The following is a 21,957-nucleotide window of genomic DNA, read 5'->3' as shown; positions in this document are numbered from 1 at the left end:
TAGACTTGAGATCTTTATCATTATTTATGTAGACTGTGGCAGAACCCAGAGTTCTTTGCTATAAAAAAAATGTTCGACAGAAATGAAGAATGAGTAACAGTTTCAAATAAGATAGATTTTCTTCCACCTATTGATTTTACAGCTGCCTATACCTACACCCTAATTATCCAACAAGCACAAATACAGACAATAGGCGTGATGGGAGGGTGGTGCACAGCATTTGAGGTCTCCCATTCTAGGAGACCTTGGGGTTTTCTCCACTTAAAATGTGATTGACCCAGTTTTGTGAGTGTTTGCATTCATTCATTTATCCATCCATCCATCCATCCATCCATCCATCCATCCATCCATTATTTTTTGCTGTTGCTGCTGTAAAACTTCTACAAATACTGCACCGGTCTACTAAGCCACCAACTAGATACTCATCAGAAAGAACTACAGTTGACACTTGAACAAAATGGGTTTGAATTGCCTGGGTCCACTTATATGTGGGTGATTTTTCCCCCAACAGAATATTTGAAAAAAGTTGCAGACAAACTATATAGCCTAAAACAGACAACATAAACTTACAGTATGAATAAACATAATACAGCACTATAAATGTATTTTCTCTTACTTATGATTCCCTTAATAGCCTTTTCTTTTCCCTAGCTTACTTTATTATAAGATACAGTATAGAAAACATATAACACAAAATATGTATTAATTGACTGTTGATGCTATTGGTAAGGCTTTTGGTCAATAGTATTATTAGTAGTTGTTCTTAGAGAGTCAAAAATTGTGGGTGATTTTCAACTGCACAGGTCATCGCCTCTAATCCCCAGGTTGTTCAAGAGTCAACTGTGTATCCAAACTTCAGTTTCTTTCATTTCACTTCAGTCTGTTTTTTCCTTTCATACACATAATTTCTATTAATGAACTACTCACCTCTAAATGAAATTTCTTCATTGGATTTTCAAAGTAGGAAGTAATCTAATTAGTATCTTTTTCTTTATGTTGTCTTGATTTCATTGTCAGCACCAGATCTTTCTATACCATTCAAATGGAAGAAGAGCAAAGCAGCCCAACCTGCAATTAAGGGTTTAAATTTTGTTTTTGAATCTACATTAGAGAAGAGAGTCAAGATAAGAGATATTTCCCTACTCAATAAATAAATCTTATTGGTATAAAAAGGCACTAATACCTGAAATCTTAAATGTATTTGAAACTAATAGATTTGAAATTATTTTATAATTAAAGGACTAACTTAAGAAACTGATATTTTCACAAACATATTATTAAGTGGATGATACTTCACCTGTCACATAATTTGGTAAATTATTTTATTTATTTTTCAAATTTATCTTTATGGTTGAAAGTGTTACAGATGTCACTCTTCTCCCCCCACCCCCCCACCCCACCATGACCTCCTTGGTAAATTATTTTTGAAGTTGATTTTAGAATTCTAAGGGGAGTAGAAAACTTCATCAATTTAATTCTTCAAGTTTTTTATTTTATTTTATTTATTATATTTCTTCAGAAATGTAAATTAGCACTGTCTCTAAGTCATATATCTCATAAAGATTTTTAAACCCTTTATTTATTTATTTATTGGATACTTTCTTTTCTAAAATTGACTAAATAAAACAATGACAATAATAGCAAACATTTGCTTAAGTTTATTGTGGACCAGGTACTAGGTGTTTTATAGAAATTAAATCATGTAATCCCCACAACTCAATTAGGTCATCACTTTCCATAACCCTTTTTAGAGATTAAAAAAAAACTGAGGCACAAGTTTTTAGGCAATCTAGAGCTACCATTTTTGCTTTTAACTTTTATGCTGTGTTTGTTCCAGTAGTGCTATATCAATAATCATTTTTAAATGATTTGTTAGTTAATGTTTTAATACTTAGTTTTAATTTGGCTTGTAATTGTAGACCTGTTTGAATTCAAGAGGACATTGCCTACCCACCAATAAGCCATGTAAGATGCTGTCTGCCTGGCTCCATGGTCTTGTTTTTAGTTTTGCTGAGTGATTTTTGTTGGCACGGACAGTGGGTCCATTTCTCCAGACAGATTCACATGACATGGTGAAGTCCATTACCAAAGAGATTGGCTAGTCAAGTTCTCTGTCCTGCATCTTCTCAAACTATATATAAACTCTAGGGGACAGACAGCAAAGTCTAACCCAAAGTGTGCTTAGTGGGCCTGGACCAGTACATAGGGGGGATCATTAGATTTGAATATTAGCTGGCATCAGGTTATTACAAAGTAATTGCTACTCTATGGATAAATCTGCTTCTTAGAGCAGAGAGAGCAAATCCTTAGGTCAGAGCCCCCTTGACCCTGAGCTCCAACAAGGTTTGCTCATGTGAATCTTCTTCCCAGAGCTGCATTTCTAGCTAACCCCTCCCAGCCACCCAAATGATGATGTTAGGTTTAAGTATGTTCAGACTATCAGCTAGGCAAGTGGATTTCAGACCTTTTTGACTTTTATACGGTAAAACATATATGTGAAATTCATATTATACCATGACCAGGCTTCCTCTTCAAGTCGCTGTGGCATTTTATTTCCACTACCTTGCATGGTTTGCAGAGTGAATCTCAGAAAACAACCTGGCAGGCATGTAGCAGATACCTAACTGGAACCACTTATTCCCACAGAACATGAAAATAGAGCATTTCTCATGGAAAGAGAAATTATACCTTCCAGAGAAAATGCTTCCTGTCTGTAGTGTAGTACAAGAGCAGCTAGAGCACAGACGCATTCGAGTTGCTCATTGATTCAATAACCCTTTGTTAAGAACCAATTATTTCCTCACAGCCCAGTTGGGCAGATAACTAATTGATTTATTAATTTTGCATAAAGTGCAAAGTGCTGCTTCTGACACGCTGTTGCGAGAACTCTTGGGCACTGTACATCTCAAACCGGAAATACCTTATTTTAAAAATAATTGAACAATAGTAAATTTGAAGATAATTTATACTGTTCTTTTGTGGTGACACAGCTAACCTATTAAGGGGTAAGCAAAAATACAATGCAAAACTAACGGTGGCCCTCAGATTTGGTCTCCTCCTTCATAAAGTACACTTTATAAAACCCAGATTTCAGCTCTGTGGAACGGAACAGATGCATACAAAATTTACTTTTTCAGTATTTTTTTCTTGGCTTGAAAAAGCTCCTCCTCTTCCATGAAATCCTTCTTGGCCACATCGGAGATATCTACTGAGAGAGCTTGTTCGTGTGATTCTTTTGGTACTCACTTTGCATATATGAATTTGTGACATCGCTAACATGAATTAACTCTTACATTGATGGCTTAACTTTCCTGTGTGTGAGGGCTCGCTGCTGACTGAGTTAGAAGCCCTTTTAGGACAGATGCTGCTGACCTCAGCTGTCATCACCCAACTCTAGGACACACAGCCGTAGGGCAGGCACCCACTGGGCCTGCTGAATGAATGTGCCCCTCATCCCCAGAAGGGTTGGGGGTGGGGAAGGGGATGGGTATCACTGAGGGTGGACTTGCAGCCTTCAACAATCTGCTTCAGAAAAAAAATTGATTGGAATGATCTGTTCTTTCTTTTCAAAGGGCGGTTTTTCAGCACATTCTTTGGTTTACTTTTGGATTGCCATGAAAATACAATGAGGAAGTAATTTCTTCGAAGGAATTCCTCTATTTCTAGTCAAAAGCTACTTTTGGCTACCAGACCTGCCTGTCCTTTTAAGTCCCAAAGCCCTCATTCTCAGCTTGCTTCTCCTGTGTTCCCACCAAGAGGACTGGCACTTCTACTTGGCTCTGCCTCCCAAAAGAACAAAACAAACAAATAAAACCACTGTGATTGCCCCCAGCTGTCCAAAAAGTGAAGGCTGTAATGTTTGTGTTCTTTAGCCTCCCTTCCTTCCTTCCTTCCTTCCTTCCTTCCTTCCTTCCTTCCTTCCTTCCTTCCTTCCTTCCTTCCTTCCTTCCTTCCTCCCTCCCTCCCTCTCCCCCTCCCTCTCCCTCTTCCTCTCCTTCTCCCCCCTCCCCTCTTTCTTTCTCTCTCTCTCTCTCTCTCTCTCTCTCTCTCCTCTCTCTCTCTCTCTCTCTCTCTCTCCTTCCTCTAGAAACAGAACCTAAAATAGCAGTTAGATTAATGTTTTCTTGACAAATAAGAAGAGAAAGGGGCCATCAGGGAAATGATGAGGTGAAAAATCTTCATAATCCCAGATCCATGAGCCCTCTGATGCTTGTTCAAAATTCCCCTTCTGAAGACAAACCAGGAGAGTGAACTAAAAAGGGAGTTTTATAAAATGCTTGACTTTGAAAATAAGAGTGAGAGCTTGAGATTGTACTAATGGGAGTGTGAGTGTGTGTGTACGTGAGTGTGAGTGTGTGTGTGTGTGTGTGTGTGTGTGTGTGTGTGTGTGTGTGTTTGGGGGTTGGGAGAGAGAATGAGGCTGAGAGCCAGGGAAATGTAGTTACATAAATCAGGCTTGTGCTGAGTTCTCTGCTTTTTTTTTTTATTGGTTTGTTCCCTGTGGTGCTTTCACTAAAACTGCTTCCTCTTTTTCTACATTCATTTTGTTTCCAGTCCAGAAGGTTTTGGATGATGTTGGCGAGATGCCAAACATCTGGGTTTTGAAAGAGAGTGAAAGAGAGAGAGAGAGGAATCTCTATAGTTAAGTAATTTAATCTTTACATGTCCTTTGGGATGCTCTACATCGTGTGGCCTCAGAGGTCTGATGACTCTCGACTTGCCAGACATCTGTGGAGCCCTATAGGAATCACGCATGATACCTCACTTGTTTAAATCAGAGATAAATAAGTGGTCATCAAATTTATGACAGCTTTATAATAACTGGAATTATGATTATGCCATCACAATTATGTAGTCTTTTAATATCTTATACATAATTTCTATGTGTATCATTATTAGACATCCCACTTTTGGAATGTCACTCTGTTCCTGGCCCCGATATAAGTGCTTTATGTAGATTAGCTCATTTAATCCTCACAATAATCCCAACAGATAATTAATGTTATCATTTCTATTGCATAATCAAGAAAACTGAGGTTCATAGAAGCTACATGATTTAGTATTCTCTAGCTAGAAAATAGTTAACTGATGTTTAAATCTGAGTCTTTCTGACTTAAGAATCCTGGACAAAGATTTTTTTTTTTTTACATTTCAGGTCATTATTGCAAATATTAATGCAAATAATAAAACTAATAAAGAAAGCAGGGAGATTTTCTACTTTGTTCATTTGATGCTATTTAAAGTATTGGTTTTAATGTTTTGCACTTTATTTATCTACCTATGTGTGCTCTTCAATTGTAACAAAAGTAGTTGTGAGCTGTCTTTTACAAGGAGAAATTTTTAAAACACTCAATAAATCTGAGGCTCCATAATTACTACAAAAATTAATTTAGAGAAAAGGAAGGCATTAGGTTAAAATGCATTGACCATAATTGTGAAAATGATACTTGGACCAACTACATTTCTTTCTTCTAGATTATAAAAGATTAAGCATAATTGCTACCAAGTACTTAATATCTTTATGTGTAACTTCTTCAGTCACCTATTGCTATATAACAAACTCCTCCAAAATATAGTGGCTTAATACAACAAACTACTTTTGTGGGTTAAGAATTCAGGAATAATTTAGCTGAGTGGTTCTTCTGGTTCATGTGACTTTGACTGGGGTCACTTAATGGTTTTCAGTTGATGGTGAAGATGATCTAGAACTTTGCTGTCCGGTTACATATAGCATATATTTTAAATTTTCTAATAGCTACATATAAAACATTTAAATCAGTAGAATGAACTGCAATAGCACGTTTAAAGCAAATGTATCCAAAAGGCTTGTATTATGTGCTGTCAAGTTGGCTCCAATTCTTGGGGACTCTATGAACGAGTAATACCCACAATCTCCTTTCTTCAACAGTCTTGCTCAGCTCCTGTAGACTCAGGCCTGTGGCTTCTTTTATGGAGTCATTCCATCTCATATTTGGTCTTCCTTTTATCATTTAAACATATAATCAACATAAAATTTTAATGGATATTTTTCATATTATTTTTGAAATCCATTATGTATTTTCCTCTTACAGCACACCTTTGAACTATTGACATTTTGAGTATTCCACAGCCACATGTGGCTGGTGGTTTCTATCCTGGATAGAATAGGTTACGAGAGACTTGAATACTAATATATCCACTCCCATGCTTCCCACCCTGCTGGAGCTGGCTGGAATGTAATTATACCATTACAACATGTAGTATAGAGTGGTGTAATATGTAGCTGAGCCTCTCTCTTTTTTTGCCTGAGGTCTAGATGCCCTTGGGGTGTTATTTGCATCACAGAACTGCCCCCACAGGATCATGACCAGTAGAGAAGACAGGGCACTTAAAAAATACAGGTAGGAAAGCTCTGGCTGTGTGGCTCAGTTAGCTTGAGTGACATTCCATACACCAAAGGGTTGTGGGTTCAATTCCTGGCAAGGCACATATCTAGGTTGCAGGTTCAATTCCCAGTTTGGGCACAAACAGGAAGCCCCATGTTACTTCATGCCTGTACCCATTTCTCCTGAAAGTATATATACTGCTCACATAAAATCTAGGAGGGGAATGCTATTACTGATTTCATTTCAAGAAGATAAAACATAGGTTTAAAGTGATGAAGTCCTGCAGCTCAGTGGCGATAAGGGGAGTGAACAAACACATCCAGTCTCTCCAGGTGTAGCTCTTAACCACTATGTGACAGTAGAGTAGCAGACATGCCAGTAGCAGTGACAGTAGTAGTTATCAATAACTAACACTTACAGGGCATGACTGTATCCCAGTGTCTGACCTTCCTCCCAGGCAGCTGGCCCGAGCCACCTAAACAATGATGTTGGACTCCTACAGCAGCACCCAGCAGACATATATATATATATATATATATATATATATATATATATATATATATATATATATGAGAGATAATGATGAGAATGGGTTAACAGAGGAGAGCTGAGAGGTGAAATGGGGCTTCTCAAACTGCCACCAAGGGAATTTTGCTTGAAATCATACTCTTCTTTCCATCCTCGGTCCTTTTTCTTCATGCCTATACCTATTTCTTCTGGAAGCTTTTATCAACCATTTGCATACAAATCCTCATCTCCTGGCATACCTCTGGAGACGCCTCCCAAGATCTTTTTGAAGTCTCTCTTATTGGATAGCAGTGATTTGGCTGGAAAAGAGCAGTAATTCCATCCCTTCTACCCCAGTGAGTGGTTCAGGAGAAAGAAAGCCAGATTATAACTGTACATGCCCATGAGCAACTCACTCAAGGGGAAGACTGGGTGAGCACCAAAGCCCCACTGAAGCAAGTCCTGCTCCATAGGGGTGTCTCCTGCACAGCAGCTCTTTCACTGTAGTCACAGCTGGTCCTCACAATCAGTTGGCCTGGGGGTTGGGTGAAAAAGGTGGAGAGAGTAAGGAGTACAAATTAGTAGTAACAGAATATTCAAGGGGATGTGAAGTACAGCATAGGGAAATAATCAATAATATCCTAATAAGTATGTATGGTGTCATATGGGTTCGAGTGAGATTTATTGGGATGATCACTTAGTAAGTTGAAACTAAAATAATATTGCATGCCCACTATAGTTGAAAATAAAAAGAGGATTTTTAAAAAAGAAACAGGATATTTCTTTTCTGAGAATCCTGGGATAGATTCATTTGCAACTTTTGAAAATGATTCACAAATACGATCCTCTTCAGAGTGCTCAGGACAATCTATGTACTAACCATGTGGTCACCTCTGCTGTCTGTGGCTAGGGGCCCCGTGTATGCTCAGGTGCTCTGTCAAACCACATTTCTTCATGTTTCGTCTACTGTCAGGTGATCCCAAAAGATAACCATAATGAATGCTTCCCAATGTTACAGTGAAACAACCCCCATTGTCTCTGAAATAAATCAGAGGGAAAAAAGCAAGCTGAGAGCCATTTCAGCTAGTACAAAGGACAGCACTGTTCAGGGTTTCTCCCTTGATGTTAGTACACTGACACACATTTTCCTGGGATAGAAAATATGGAACATGAGAATAATGCTCATTAGGAGAAAGCACCAACATATTTAAGGAAATAATAGGTTAACTGATTATTATGGTTATATATTTGATTTCCTTTGAAAATGTTGTCTTCCTGGAGATCACTTGAAATAGTTTTTCATGTTAATGATGATAATTATTTTCTAGAGTTTTCTAATGCTTTATTCATGTCATTGAAGAAGACTGAAACTCGGCATTCTTCAGTCTTTCTCTCCCTGACATCTCTCTGTAACCTATGCTGAGTCAGCTCAGCCAGGTTCGGTGAGCCTGAGAGGGGGTGGTGAAGGACTGAGAAAAGACAGACAAGAGAAGAAAGCGGGGTCTGGGTGGGATGTTGTCCTCTCTGATGGAGAGCTAGCGACAGCACCACACAGCCTGAAAGCCGAGTCTTTATTTTATGGCCAGATTCCACAAGGCAAAGTAAGGGCGTGGTTACAACGTTCTCACATGTTTCAGATCTTCTCAATTACATGCACCTTTTCAAGCTTTGTTTACTTGCTGCACCTCCCGCAGCCCATATCACTCAGCCACATGGGACCACAGGTTCGGACCATAGGTTCAAGCTTACAACTATAGCCTTGGCTATAATTGTGCTGGGAGGGCTTTGCCCTCCAAGCTGGGACTTGCACGTGGCTTTGCCACGAGAGGACCATGCCCTCTCATTAGTCCGAGGCTTGAACCTGTCCAAATGCTGTGGCCACTCTCCACATAATCCTGTTTCCCTCACACGTTATTAACACCACTTTCTGGAAGTATCTCTGCTTTTTGGAGACTCACTTTATTCGGGTCTCTTCCTTCAGCAGTTTCTAGTTTTCACTTTGCTTTCCTCCTGGTGTCTCTTGACTGAGTTTGAACACCTTGACTGAAAGGGGAAAAACAATAGCACCTGCAGTACCACATTACACTCTCCATCAGCAGCCTGCTTTATTTCTCCCCCTTTTCCCAAGCACATTGCCTTCAGCCTCCATCCTCTATTCAAACGGGCTCACCCATTCAGGACCAAGAGCACACCCGCGACAGGACAGAAACAAATCCTCATGTCTGAGCCTCCGTTCCCCTGGCTGTCCTGGGGTCCCATGGACAACCGGCGAATGGTCACCTGGGCCTTCCTGCCATCCTTTGAGTCTTAGTTTTCATGGAGATCACCTGCTACTGAGCTCTTTTGTAAACAGAGTCCTGTCTGTGGAACTGAGACCACAGACAGGACCTGTGAGTCACAAGGATCTTCTTCCTGCGAAACCGGATGACGGTGTGACAGAATGGATTGGAAACAGGAAAGGCAGGAGACTTTAGTATGACTTTAGCTTCTCCTAGAAACCTGCTAGCCCTGTAAGTTGAGAATATGTGTTTTTATTTAAAAAAAATAGGACAACAATAATTCATAGCTAAAAACTAAATGATTTGGTGAGTAAATATATGCTGCATTTTACTGGTACATCGCATGACCATTTTGTAACTACCAATTTGTACTTCTTAATCCCTTCACCTTTTTCACCCAATCCCTGACCCCTGCTTCCCACCTGGAAACCCTCAGACTGTTCTCTGTATCTGTGAGTCTGTTTCTGTCTTGTTTTTCATTTATACTGTTCTTTGGGTAAAGCATTATACTTGATATGGAAAGTTGTTGGAACTGAGAAAATCCCCTTCTCTCTCTACAGAGCCACGGTCTCAAATCTATTGCCTCACTATGGATAAAAAAATGTCTAATCAGCTCAGAACCAAATAAGGGCACTTTGTTCTAGGCTGATGTACCTGTCCTGAAGAAATGATTAACTGTTATTTAATGGCAAGGGCACCTTTGGGCAACAGAATTTGTAGGGATTAAAAAATACTTTGGAAATATTTTTGAAAATATTATTATCTCCATCCTGGGTGAGCTGTGCTGCCCACATACCAGTATATGAACATATGTGTAACTCCATCTATTGAAAAAAATCCACATTATTAACCAGTATACCTGGTACTTTAAGTGAAGTGACATCTATGGAAGAACCCAGATCGCTGTCTTCAGCCCTCCTCTCTCGTTCGAGGTTCAGTTTTATCAAGTAAGCCGTGAATCATTTATCTTTTTCTGGATTCGTCCATTGTGATTGGCTTTTTCATGCTGGATTGATACTGGAGATGAAAAAATACACATATTGTTCTTTGACACAGGTGGTGTATTAAAACTTTTAAGACTTCATTTGAACAATAGCCTATTCTAATCAGGCAGTGCCAAACCAGAAGTGATTAGCGCTCTACTGGCAGGAGCCTGGGGAGAGGCGTTTATAGAAAAAAGGCAGAACAATGTAAGAAAATCATTAATTGGCTATGGTTTAAAGCCTACTTGGCTCTGTGAGTGGTTGCCTTTAGGTTTTAATTGTGTAACCTTGAGGCATTTATAGGCTTAGATTTTGGTTTGTTTACAAAGACCATCACAGTATTAGAGCCACTTCAGTCTAATGGCCTCCTTGTTTAATCTAACACCTTGTTCTCAGACATTCTGGGAGAGATAGACCAGCTAACAGGGAGCCATGAGATCACATGTAAAGTCCAGGGAACACTGGAACACATGATGCTTAGACCAGTTCTTTTTTTTTAATGTTTTAATATTTTTATTGATTTCAGAAAGGAGAGAAAGATAAAAACATCAATGATAAGAGAGAATCACTGATACTGGGGATCAAGCCCACAACCCGGGCATGTGCCCCTGATTGGAATTGAACCCAGGACCCTTCAGTCCACAGGCCGATGCTCTATCCACTGAGCCAAACTAGCTAGGGCCTAGACCAATTCTTGATGGAGGCAGCAAGGCTTTGGCGAGTGTGTGGGTAAGAGGTGATATTAGAGGTTGTGTCTTAGAAAGAAGAGAAATAACGGAAAGAGCATTCCAGGCATAGAAATCCAACCCAAAACACTTGAGAGAACATCTGTTTTTGGGGAGTCGCAGGCAAGGCAATGTGAATATAACAGGCACTGATGAGAGATAAAGGCAACGTAGATTTTTATTGCTGCCATAACAGATTAGCACAAATGTAAAATTTTCAAATAACACAAAGTTCTTATCTCCCAGTTATGTGGGTCAGAAGTCCAACACAGAGCATCTGAGCTGTGTCCTCTGCTTAGTTTCCAGGCTGATTTATTTAAGAGTTGGCAGGACTGAGTTCCTGTCTGAAGGCTCTGGGGAAGAATTCGCTTCCAAGCTTATTCAGATGGTTGACAGAATCCAGTTTCTCGTGTGCAGGACTGAGGTCCCTATTTCCTTGCTGGCTACCTTTCGTTCCTAAAGGCCTTTCTCTGGTTCTTCCACATGACCCCCTGCATCTCAGAACCAGCAAGAGAGCATCAAATCCTTCTCATGTTTGGATCTCTCTGACTTCTCTTCTGCCTTCTTCAGTTCCCAGGCTAAGACAGCATTCTGCTTCGAGTGACCTTGTGATTAGATTGGGCCACCCAGACAATCAAAAACAATCTCCCCATCTTCAAGGTCATTAACCTAATCACATCTGCAAAGTCCATTTGCATCTTTGGATGCAAGAGGGCATAGGCATCTTTGGGGGACATTATGTTACTTACCACAATGGGAACACTAGTACTGAGAGATAACCTCAAGGAATGTGTGTGTACACATGTGTGTGTGCATGCACATGTATACAAGTCAGGATTCCCAAATTTGAGAAACATTAAATATTCCTTTCTTGCATGTTCAAAAAAACATATTTTTATGTTAAAATCTACAGTAAAGAAACCTGTGTTACTTTTTCACTGGGTTCCTTAAGTTTTGTTTTACCTTAAAAACTTCCTCTTCGAAAATTCCTTATTCAATTCTAGGAATTGGTGTTGTGTCCAGTAGGCTTTGGGAAGGTGAATTAGACAGTTATACAGAGGCCCACTCATGAGTCAGTCATAGATGTTTAGATATTGTCTTGAAAATTATGAGAATCACTGTAGGACTTTTAGCAGCAAATTGTATCATCGAGTGGATTTTTAGTAAGGATTGCCTAGATTGGAAGAAATGGAGAGTAGGGAATAAAAAGGTGTGGTAGAAGAGGGAGAGAGAGTAGGAGACAGGAACAGGATTTTAAGCAAGAAATTGTATTAGCCTGAACTCAAGTAGTAGTGGTAGAGATGGGAACAAGTGAAAGTATTTAAGGATACTAATGATTTAGAGGAAATAGATGTGAAAGCAATTTATGAAATGAAAAGGCTAAGGGAACTTAAGGATGACCTATCTATGATGACTGTCATCAGACTTTTATTATCAATGTTTTTGTTTTTCTTCTCCTATAGTGTAAGTTCTACAAATAAAGAACCATAAATTAGTTGTTCATTTCCATTCATAACACATTTCCTGGCACAACAAATAGGCTTAATAAACATTTACTTAATGAATGAGTGAGTGAATAAATGAATAAAATATTTCAACTTGTTAAAAAATTTGGGATTAAAAAATAATATGTGGCTATAAACTTTTCCAATTTTTTAAAAATATGAGAGCTGCTTATTTTCATAAAAACCAGATACACATCATTGAGATAAATTGATAGGAAAGAAAACCTGAAAAGACAGTTGGAAAGTGATAAAGTGGAAGTGTTCATCACAGTAGTTCCATTAGCCACAGAGGCTCTGCCCCCACCCCCCACCCCATGATGACTGTCAAGGTCCAGTCTCCCTCTGTGGCTCAGTGCTTCACTGGATCGAGATAATTTCTTGAGTGAGATTTCAATATGCAAAAATGGGACATGGCTGATGAAAAAAGTGGAGAAATCCTATTTTATGCCTTGTTATCCATGCAAGGTTTGACAAGTTGTTAATTATTTCCCATTTTCTAGTTGTGATCAATTAAATGAGATTCCTTTTCTAGTGTTACAGAAGGCCAGCATTTGGACTAATGAGAGTGGTGGTAATGACTTTGAAAGGAATGAAAGTCATTTGGGAGTTTAAGGTGTGCTGTATTAGATTTAAAAAGTCAATTTCTTGCCCTGGCTGGTGTGACTCGGTTGGTTGGAGCATCACCCATACACCATTAGGGCACATACCCAGGTTGCTGTTTCAATCCCTGGTTTGAGATATGTACGGGAGGCAGCTGAACAATCTCTCTCTCTCTCCCCTCCCTTCCTCTCTCTATAATAAAGAAAAAACTTAAGAAAGTCAATTTCTTTAATTTATAATCATATTTTTACATGATGTAAACCTGATATTTGAAGTGTGAAAATGAGCTAACCTGGGCTTTGATTTGTAGTCAAATTGGACATAGTCTGAGGGGCTCAATGGAAACATTTTTCACAAAGAGATATGCCTGTTTCTGTAACTGTACTATCCATCTCAATAAAATACCATACTCTTAGATTTTTTTATTGGACTGTGATATGAAATTGACCTAAAAAGTAATGTTCACATCTGACTAACACACAGCTCTTGTTGGTCCTGCGGACACATTGAGTTCAGCCTGCTTCAGTCAGGCTGGATCGAGATAATTTCTTGATAGCTCTGTTCCAGTGTGATTGCTCTGTTCCAGTCTTGATAGGTTGGCTGACACAGGGAACCTCACCCTGCCAGGCCATCACCACAGCTCCCTGATAGGTGTCACACATCTGTCTGAGGCTGCCGGACTTGGCCGTCAGTGATCTATGAAGCTGGTGGAGAAACAGGAACTAGATTTGGATATTTCTTTTAATGGAGGATACAGATGTATGGAATTCTTCATAAAAAATGATGCCTGGACATACATAGTACCAATTTGCTTGAACTTTTAACTACCTCTGTGGACCTCACTTCTGACCTTTTTTAGTTAGGACAACAAAGGCAAGTTTATTTTTCATTCACATGATTACCCTCCTACCCGTTGATTTAGAATGGTATAAATTCCAATTTTTCACACTGAAGAATCATAAAGCCACCGAAACACCATTTTAAAGGCATATTTTAGATTTTAAAAGGCATGGATAACCATTTTTTAGTAACAGTGAGCCAAGCTTAAGAGGGAGGGGTAGTCTTGAAAATGAGAAGATTTTAAACTAGAGCACACCAGAAAGCAATGTTTGCTGATGCTAGTCCTGCAGGGTGGAAGTGAAGAGATCTGCAGCAATGCTGGCCCAGGGAGAGAAACTTATTTACCACAATTTGGAACCTAAAGCTCTGAGTGATATGGGTAAGAATGGGGAGAAGCTAAATCAAGGGACCCAGGCAAATCTCCAATGTTTTGTGCATTCATCATTCAACAAATACTGTTTTCTAGTGGTTTTGGTGTTGGAGTGAAAGTTGTAACAATAGAATATGTTTGCTTTGTTCACGATCATATGCCCAATGCTAGAAATCACGTGGGTCTAGTTTAGGGACATAAATACTCAATTTCTTATTGAATAAAGGTGCACCTAGTTGGAGCTGGGTTGTACCACGAAGGTAAAACCTGGCATCGTAATTAGGAGTTAAAATAAAGCATGGTTTGGTGCCAAATGTCAAATGGTTTTGAGCTAGACGAGCTTCTTGTATTTCCTTAACTGGAGTCAGGGTTGAGCCTCAGATATGGTCCTATATTAGAGTTGCAGTACTATGCAGATGGTGACAGAGGTCAACAGAGACTGGGGCATAAACAATGTACACCTGGATGCTCCTGATAAAACCAGAAATGCATCATATGCAGTCATTCTCAGAAGAATTGTGTTGCTAAATCTGATTGAGTGGTTCTATCCTAGGGGAGAGATCAAGAGAATGGTCTTTAAGATTATAGACACAGTTGTGTGCATTCATTCGTTTCCTGATTGTGGTTGTTTATCAAGTTTCCTCTTTTTTTGAGATGAAGTTAATAGCACTTATGGCATAAGTTTGTTGTGAAGATTAAATTAAATAATGCATGTAGTTCAGTATATGACGTAGCAAGTAATGAACACTTCCTAAGTGATGGTATGTAGTTGATACTACCAAATGTTAAGAGTTCACCTTTATCATTGTTGTCATCTGAGTACAATAGTCTCCCTGGGAAATTTCATGGAGAGGCTTGGCATTATAAAATTTTGCTGGGCCTATTTGGCTAGAGTAACCTAACTATAATTATAACATAATTATACTCTAGCTCTGGTTTTCTTCTATCATATACCTGGAAGCTTCTTTTCTCAATAAAAGTAAATTGATGCTGATGGAAGGAGAAAGAATTAAATGTGACCACTTATTATTACTAAAACTGAGATAGCCAGCCAGTTTTGGCTTTAGTATTTTCTCACTTTTTACAACAATCATCATTGTGCTAGGGGCTTTGGAAAAATAAGAATGAAGCAGACAGACACTGGCCTCAGAGAATATTCATTGTGATAAAAGAGATGTAGATATTTAATAAAGGAGAAGTGATAAATGTCATAACACGGAATGGTGGTAGACTTGGCAGGCAGTTCAGAGGCATCCGGATTCCCTCCTCCTGTGAGGGCTGGTGGAGGGAGTGGTGTGTGAAATGGGCCTTAATTTTGAACAAGTGGATATGTACCTACATTTTGGGAAGAAGGAACAGCTTTGCTCAAATTATAGAGAGCCTTTGTTATTGAACGGAATCCTCAGGTAAGACCCAGAGATGGAGACTGTAGTGCTTTATTTTACATTTATTTTTGCCCCTGAGGAAGGCAACAGCTCCCTTCAGCCTAGGGCCTAGGCAGTTCCTGGAGGGGCTCAGCTGTGAGCCATCAGCAGGCAAGCAGCCTGGCAGCTGGCACTGCAGCATACTCTACAGTCCTCAGTCTTGACATAGGGACATTCGACTTTGTGTTAGTTTCGTAGGGCTGCTATGACAGAAAACCACACACTGGGTGGCTTAAACAATAGAAATGTATTTTCTCATGATTTTAGAGACTGAAAGTCCAAGAGCAAGGTGTCAATAGGGCTGTTTCAAGCATTTTTCCTTGACTTGTAGATGGTCACCTTTTGTTTGTGTCTTCACATGATCTTCCTTTCATGATCTTCCTTTATAATTTCCTGTTCTTATGAGGTCATGTTGCATTAGCAACTACCCTTATGACTTCATTCATCCTTAATTACCCCACTTACAGTTACCTCCAAAAGAGTCACATTCTGAAGTACAAGGGGTAAGGACTTCAACATATGAGTTTTGGGTGGACATAATTCATCCCATTGAAGATCTCATGTGTTCAGAGTTGAAGAAATAGTAGAGGTTTTTCACAGGGGGATAGTCACTGAGGGCTGTGCTACAGAAATAGTGGGAAAACAGATGGGAAGGAGAGAGAAAGGATGGAGTCCAGTTGGGTGGCTACTGCTTCAATCCTGAAATGAAATATGAAAACCTGAATTAGAATAGTGACAGCACTGATGACAAATAGGGGATAGATGCGAAGTTTTTTTCTGAGTAAGAAATGTTGTGACTCTCCGGTGGCTTGGATGTGGGAGGCCAGGAAGAGGCAAAGGCTGACAGTTGGCAGCTCAGAAAAATGCTTTCAACAGAAACGGGGGACAGGAGAGGATGGCATATTTGCTAGTTAAAAAAAAACCAATGTGATCATTTGCAACACATCAGGATTGAGTTACCAACAGGAACTCTAGGTAGAGTTCTACTGCAGATTGGAAATGAGGAGCTAGAGACTCTGGCCCTAGACATGTAGTTCTGGGAGTCATTCGTGAGTCAGCATCCTCCTTAATTTGGATGATATTCCCAAAAGAGCCTGTCAAGAGAGATAAATGTCAACATTTGTGGGACAAACAAGAAAAGTAAACAAAGGAGGAAATAAAAGGAGGGACAGAGAGAGGCAAGGGGGACAGAGAGAGGCAAGGGGGGGCAGAGAGAGGCAAGGGGAGCAGAAGAAGAGAATGTTCTTTCAGCCAATGGAGAGGATTTCCAGGGGTACACATGGCTGTTTCAGATATCTATTAGATCAAGTGAACAGTAAAAAAATAAATAAATAATCAGTAAAAAAATGACTCAGCAGGTAAAAATATTTTTGGTCACAAGCTTTTTGTTCTGCAGGCTAACAGATCTGAGCTTGTTTACCCTGTAAATTAGCTCACTGAGAACAAAGCAGTAAGTTTTCCTAGGTGTCAAATTCTAAAGAATGGAATGTTGCTATTGCCCTGTATCCTCCTCAGATAAATGTTAAAATGGGAACTCTATCTAGCAGTCTTTTGGAATTCACAAAATATCAGGAACTTACTGGAAGCTATAGTAGTTTGGTTCTATCTTCTGGCTATGAGTGATGGGAGGGGGTGGGCTTCTACTGGAGGGTCCCTAGCCCAGCTGATGTTTGGGATATTTTCTGGGAAGTAGGTGTCTAAGGGTCTCTTTGCCTGTGTCTTCTAGCCTGCCATGGTGTGTTGCCAATCTCTAGGCTTGCTGAGGGCAGGGACCACACTTGATTTATCTCGTACCCCAAGGTCCTGGAGCTATGCCTGGCATATAACAAAAAATGAATCTCTGGGCACCTAAACCTTGCCTTGTACTATGAATGACTTGGTATCACATGTACAAATTGCTCTAAGAAACCAGCTGTATTCATTAGCTCCTAAAGTTCCTGCGCATTCCACATCTAGACACAGAACTTCAGTGAATCTATGAAAGTTTACCATGCAAATAACTCCTTTGTGGTTTTAAACAGTTAGATGAAGAAGGTTACTTAAGACTGGGATGGCCACTTAAAAAACTAGCCAAAGAGATAGAGGACTTTCCACTCTGTGGGAATCTCTGAGTTGTTCCTCCTCATAAATCTGAAACACTAGAAAATATAGCAATTACTACTCCAAAAATACTTGTTGAGCTCATGAATTAACACATTTCCTGGGAATTTAGCTGGGGAGATTATGGTTTAATTTTATTTTTTTTTCTCTCTGTCCCGCTCAAGAAATCAATAGCCCAATATGGTCTTCATGAAGTTACTTGAAAATCATGCCAACAGTGTATGTACAATTTGCTCACTCTTTCAATTTCATCCTGTCTGAGGCCTGAGAATGAACTGACTGAAAAGCAATCTCCATTTGCCTAATTTTAGATAGAATTGTAAATATCCTAGAATAACTGTCTTAAGGTAATGGGAAGTAAGGTTTAATAGAGGAAAATGACTTCAAGATAATGTTATTAGCATCTCTTTTTCTTCGTAATTTGTGTAGAATAGGTCTAACCAAATTGACCAACCTTTCATTTTAAGGTAGATATTGGGAGAAACCTCTTGTACTTTTACATACTTATGGCCAAAGGAGCTGTAAGTCAATGTTTCTGCTATTCCTTGCAGAGATTGACACCTGCGGTATATATGGCCCGATTGAGCTGGTAGCCATTAGTATAAAAAGTAAGAGAATCCACGTAAAAATCTCTATTTTAGTTGCTCTCAAAAGACCAGGTATGGACACCAGACTGTATTCCTAAGTGGTCACATCTGTTGCAGCTGAGTCAATGTCTTTTCCTTTAGTTGGTTTGTTAGACGGTTCCCACACCCATTCCCAGTTCTCAATCATGTGTGATGCCTGCCTGGCCCCTGTAGGCATCTGAGCTTTACAAACCCTGTTTCACTGAGGATTCAGGAGGGAAGTTGCTGTTTTCCTTATTGTGTTATTCCAGTTTCTTGGTGTGACTATTCACTCTGAATATTATCTGTAATAAGCTTATATATAGTACAGTATATTATGGTGAGTTCCTTAGTAATAATAGTGGTTTTTTTTCTCTTCCGAAATATTCATAGCTTTTCTTAACAACAAAGCCTTCTCCTTAGGTATGAGTATATTTATAGACATGCCAAAGAGCTCATCCTCCAAAAATGTGTCAGCAATGTTCATTTTAAGGTTATCTGAACCTTTGAGCTACGAAACAGGAGCATTAAATCATAGAGAGTGTTGAAGTCTAAGTGCAAGAGGAGAAAATGTGATGCTTTTGTACATGACTGCCAAAATTATGTTCCATACCACAATTGGTTTATCAGTCTGGAAAGAGATGAAAGTTTAGGGACATAGTTCCAGAAACAATACTTCTATGTTTTATTCAAGTTTTACTTTTATCTCCTGGAGTAGGGATATGCTATTCTTGGGCCAAGACTTTGTCCTCCTTTAGTGGAGACTGGATGATTAGACATTTTGGAGGAAGTGAAATGTTCCCATATCTGCTTAATAATCCACTACAGGTGTACATGCTAACAAAACAATTTCTGCCCTTTCGCCTTCTCTGTACCTTTATCCTTCTCTCATCCCTCCAGGCTTCCCCTGCATGGGCATTCTATCCTCTCGGAAGCCTCTCTGGACCCACTAGGCCAGGCGTCCTCAAACTACGGCCCACGGGCCACATGCGGGTGTTTTTGCCGTTTTGTTTTTTTTACTTCAAAATAAGTTATGTGCAGTGTGCATAGGAATTTGTTCATATTTTTTTTAAAAAACTATAGTCCGGCCCTCCAACGGTCTGAGGGACAGTGAACTGGCCCCCTGTTTAAAAAGTTTGAGGACCCCTGCACTAAGCTAAGGATGGGTGCCTTCCTATCTGCATTCATAGAACTCTGTGTGAGCATCTAAAATATCATTTCCCACTATTTATTAAGTGCTTGCTTTCTCATCAGTCTTCATCCGACATGAGATTTTTAAGGGCAGAAACCTTGACCTTCATTACTGTGTCCTTTTATTATTTACAAGGAATCTTGATGACTAAGACACAAATTATTCCCCAGACATGAGAGTCAATAGCCTTTATCATATTATTATATCAAAATACAGTTATCTGAACTTCACCACTTTAAAATCAGGTCAAATTGATCTAAAATTTCATTAAATAAATCCCCAGTATGGGAATAGATAAAACAATTTTTTATTTTGGCTTTTAACTTACAATATTAATTGCGGCTCCCAGTATGTCCTCCTGTTATAGCTCCTTAGGGGAACTACTGAAAACATTGAGTATGTGTTCTTCTCTGTCATTTAAGATTGGATTTGGCTCTGTGGGATAACAATCATAAATAAACAACGCATCTATAAACGTTCCAGATTACACTGTCTTAAAAGAAATAGACTGTTTCTCTTTGACATGATATGAACGTGGAGGAGGCAGACATTGAGGGCTGGAAAGGTAATCACTGAGGCCTTCACAATTTTCAGGGACTTGGGACAGTTCATCCATATCTCATTCCAGCCATATTCTGCTCATTCCAGCCAACAGGAAGAAGAAGGAGAGAGGACAGCCCATCACTTTTATTTTAAGGATCCCTCTTTATGCCTTATAACACTGTTACTTATACCTCATTGGCCAGAACTTGGCCAGTGACTGTAAATGACCACCTGGGAGACAGAGAAATGTGCATTTAGCTGGGTGGCCATGTACTTTGGAAAACAAATTCTGCATTCTTTCTGCTTGTTTTAGACTTTGTTTTATTTTGTTTCTAATAAAAAGCAAAAGGGAGAATGAGTGTTGTAACACACTCTCATACTTTCCTCAATTATTTATGTTATGATATTAATATTTACATTAGGGTTTTATATTACTAGATTAGCTATTAATGTTAATTTTAAATGTTCATATGGGGATATTTTTATTTTTATACAATTTGATCATCTGATACATATTGCTCTGATTTTAATGTTAATCACTTCAAAATATCTGAGACTAAATAATTTTGCAAAGTGTGCAAGCACCATTACTGGTAGCCATTTGTATCTTTTCTGTTCATTATCTGTTTGCCCTGCTTCAGTTAATAACTTCAGATTTTCTTTAGGAATCCACTAGTGGTTCCAGTAGAGTAAACTCATCTCTCCATCCCATAACCTGAGGTCCAGAAGCTGTAAGGAATTGAGTCCTGTCTAGTCAACGCCATGGCTTCCTCTGGCCTCAGTGGTGGGTTGGAGAATGGGTGTATTGCCATCAAAGTCAATGAATGATGGTGAGATATTTGTGGAGGCTTCTGGAACTGAATCCCTTCCCTTTGCAATGAACCTGGAAACATGTCACTGGAACTCTTATCTCCATCTGACCGCTGTGTGAGGCATGTGAGAATGAGACCGCGTACAGAGGGAAGCAGGGACCCCAGACAGAAGGAACCCAGCCCTAGCAATTTTATTCAAGTCTTGATCAAGCCTTTCCTGAATGCATGCCTATCTCTGAACTTTTCCAGGATGTGAGATAATTAATTTCATTTTTATTAAGCCAGTTTGATTTGGATATTCCTGTCACATAATATTTAATCGGAGGAGATCAATTCAAAATTATCATTAGAAAAGATGATCAAGAATTACCAACACAATCTTCCCCAGTGTTTCTGAGTTGATAGGAAAATGTTATTTTTTTTATTAGAAAACCCATGCCTGTGCATAAACTTGTTTCTGAGTTAGAGAAACAAAACCTTTTGCCTAACTTTGAGATTTAGATACTCTTTAAATAATATGAAGAGTAGTAATATCATTGGAAATGTTTGCATGACTGGAATGGTTTCCGTTTTATACTCTTTATATTTTTATAATTGAAAGGTATTTTGAAGGTCAGACACAAGAGGACTACATGATTAGAAATTTAAAATGACCTCCTGTCTTTTAAGAGTAAGAAGGGGGCTTTCTTCCCTCCACCCTCCGCTCTTACCGCCCCCCCCCCCCCCCCCCCCCCTTTGGCAAACAGGCTTATTCTCAGCCTAGGCGGACTGGAGGCTTGGCTTTCCTCACACACTGACAGGTTTTCGTTTATCTTAAGTGAGAAATGGACAAAAGGAAACACAAAACAGATGAATGGGCAAAAGTATGAATAAACAACTCCCACAGCTGAGTAACAGATGGCTGCAGGGCCCTCATGACTAAACAAATCGATTTGCAAGATTTCTGGAAGGAGATACTTGTTAATGTTTTTCTCAAGCGAAAGTTATAGTGATAGAATAAAATGATCTCATCACTGACGATAGCCTTCTGTAGAAGAACAAAGAAAAGGTTGTTTTAAAGAAAAAAAAAATACAGGCTTTGTTGTTAAGTTATCCTTCGTTCTCTCA

The sequence above is a fragment of the Cnephaeus nilssonii genome (assembly GCF_951640355.1).
Source record: "Cnephaeus nilssonii genome assembly, chromosome: 18".
In the NCBI taxonomy this organism is placed as follows: domain Eukaryota; kingdom Metazoa; phylum Chordata; class Mammalia; order Chiroptera; family Vespertilionidae; genus Cnephaeus; species Cnephaeus nilssonii.
The sequence above is the reverse complement of the archived record's forward strand: the minus strand, read 5'-3'. Positions refer to the sequence as shown.